The following is a 3,311-nucleotide window of genomic DNA, read 5'->3' on the forward strand; positions in this document are numbered from 1 at the left end:
ACTCTCTACCCTGAAGAAGAATTCTGTGTATCTTGAAAGATTGCACAGTGTATCGTAAACAGTGGTTTGTTAAAAACAACAGAAACATATTTTTCGGTCTCATCGCAGCAGGTTCTTTCTAACCCATGACTCAGGCTTGCAAAGTCATGCATCCTGACAGAACTAAAGCTTTTATGAAGACTTGTCACACACAAAAATCAGTTCAACTGCTTTTCTCCAAATCCACCTGTCCCAACCCTCCCCATACTTAAAGGGAAAAGAAATACTGCAACACTGCGCATGTCTACTCAAAGGTAAGCCCCCCTGATTTCAGCAGGGCTTAGTCCCAGGAAACAGTGTGAAAGGCTGATCTCAAACCTATAGAATTATTTGATCCTTGAAAGAAGAAATATGTTGACTGGGAATGTATGGCTGCATACATTCAAAGCACATTTTCTTTTCCCAAATAACCCTGGGGACTGTAGTTTACCCATTACAGTACACCCCAAATTCCTGTGAGAAAAGCTTTGTCCATCAGCTTTTTGCTTCTCGGGGGTGTTAAAAACAGGAAGACAGGAAGGCAAGGAAAGAACAGAACTCCTGTGGGAAGGCAAAGTGTGGTTTAACTTAGCTGCCCGTGGAAAGGGGACTGAAGCAGTCATGAGGTTTGCGCTGCCATATAATTTCATCCTTCAGATCTAAATTATAGTAGCTGCGCACAGATTCCAGTGTCTGTGGGCTGCTTGTTGAGGCTGAAAGACAATCCAGCTTAGGAATTGCTCAGGGAACGTGGAGTCTCTGGAGAAGAACCGTGTGTCTTGCAAAAAGCACATTGTGTACAAACAGGGTCTGAGTGCAGCAGGAGGCGTACATTGAATCCCAGAAATAACGAGGCAAGCTCTTTTTATGTACGTATGGCCCTGGTGGAAACAGCCATTTCAATAGCCCTAAAAGATAACAGATGTGCCAGAGGAGCAAGCAACCACACCTCAGAGGTGGAGGCATGTCACAGGTTAGACTTCGTATCTGGGATCTTCCACAAGCTTTGGGAAGAGAGCTGCTGCCATTCTGAGGAGATAATACTGAGCTACATAGACACATAGGATGTGGCATACGGCAGCTTCTTGGACACCCAAATCATTCTTTGTTATTTGTCATTACCCTGCACCCATCAAGCTATGTTCTTTACAGCAGCGGTGGGGGCCCCCATTCATAGCAAGGGCCACATTATTTTCAGGGAACATGCCAGAGCGGGCTGAAGCCAGAGGCAAAAGTAGCTGAGCAATGGATAATATACTTTTTACCTTGGTATAGTTGGCTTGTTTCTACACACTTGCCTTTGCATTCTTCATCAACAAGCAGCAGGCATTATCAAGAGTAAAAGACATTATTTCAGCCAGGCAAAAAGCCTCAGGGTGTGAAGGGCTTCTGAGAGGTGTGGCTTAAGAAGAGGGGGTGGGGCTAGGGAGAGGGCTGAGGGCCAGACAGAGGTCTGGGGAGCCACACTGAAACACCAACACCACGCTCGGTTGTCTGTGCCCGGTTTATAGACTAGGCAAGAAATGTACTACTAATGAACTAAGTACACCTCCTGCACTAGGTGGAGGAAGACAAGGGATTTATGAATTATTGGACATTGCAGGCTTTTGCTTCAGCTGGAACCATGCCAGAACAGACCATGGACTTGCCAGAATCCAGTATGGTGGGTGGACACCATTTTAAGGCAATCGTTTCCATTCCCTGGGTTTTCAAAATTATTTTCTTAAAAGAATTAAGTGCCTCGTGTGCTGTGATGTATCTCATCTCTTTTTAGAAATGTAGTCTGTGTGTGCAAGAGGAACCCAGTAATACCTCCCCACTTTACAGCTCTAGTGTAACTGATACATAGATGTCATTGGTCCCATGTCATGCCAGATGCGCTGGTGAAAATTCATTCTGTGCAATATGGACCCTGCCATCCACAACAGGCAGCACTTGGGCAAATAGGAAGGCTGCATGCATAAGAGACTATGCAAATTGGTTTGCAGAAATGCATATCCTTTATGGTAATACGGTATGTTGTACAAAAGCAAAGGGTGGTAGCTGTGGGAGACAGCAAATCTATAGGTCAGGACTGGAAGCCACAGGAGATGTGTTTAGTTATGTACAATGCAGCACCTACAGTTTGCTACTTTCCTTTCCTTGGCGGTGATCAGTTTTTTCCTCTACACTGGGAAAAGCTTCACCTATTGATTTCTGAAACTCGTGCCCAGCAATTAAAAGCATGCCCAATGCCTAGCATTCTTGCGTCTTGTTTTAATTCCTCAACTATCCAAGCCTTCATGGAATGCTTCATGTTCTCAAGCCTTTCTGACAAGATTTTGCTTTAAAAAGGAACAGAACAGGAGAGCCTTAAAAGCACCCCTTTGTCGGCAAACAGACTCCAGTGCCTTTAAAATTAGAGATAGCCAACAAGCGGCAAGAAAAGCTGCACGTGCGGATTTGTCTCCCTGCCATGCAGTCATTAAGCACACAGGGTTGTCTATCCAAGAAAGAATGTCAACTATGCAAACAGACTGGAGGATAATAAGAGTGCACTCATGTTATCATCATAATCATCAGTGCAACCATATTTAGAACACCACTTTAATCATACTGCAAGTGCTTTCCTTCTGGAGCTGAACATTATTATGCATTCCTGCTCTCTTATAACACACCCCCACTGTCTCTTCCCCCCTTTTTAAAAAGTCTGATAAAACTCTTGGTGAAGGGATTCCCTTTTATGGAAGTTCCTTTGTTCAGCCTCTCCCCTATTCCCCATTTATCCCCACTTCCCAAAAGCCATTCCAAGCAGAATCTCATCGGATGGAAGATGCTTTCTGACCTGCCACACCTGCTACTGTACAATTTGATTGTGCAAAGCTTATGTAGCAGTTAAACTGTGTCCGTTCCTTATGGAGCATTTGTTCTGGGTTGTTGCTGTTCTAGTTTTTAGAGCAGGGCCATTATTTTTTAAAAAAACCTTCAGCATTCATCCCAATTTGTTTGCAGGGCGTTTACACGTCTTCTTGTTAACTATCTGTTCATTTCGAAGTCATCAATGCATTTCCCCATCCCTTTCCTGACCGAAAAAAAAGTTTGCTTCTTTTTTTGAAGAGCATTTTAAAGTACAGTAGAATTAAAGAGCGCTAAGTGAAAGTGGACTAAATTGCGCACAAACCTAAATTTCCCAGAATGTGCTCGAATCCCTCCCAGAAAAATATATCAACCATCTTGGAGGTGCCAGCGTTATCAATGCTTGTTTACACAGAAGGAGAATGCAAGCTCTTAATTAAGTCATCACAAAGAGAATC

Source organism: Podarcis melisellensis (genome assembly GCF_964234715.1).
Source record: "Podarcis melisellensis genome assembly, chromosome: 3".
In the NCBI taxonomy this organism is placed as follows: domain Eukaryota; kingdom Metazoa; phylum Chordata; class Lepidosauria; order Squamata; family Lacertidae; genus Podarcis; species Podarcis melisellensis.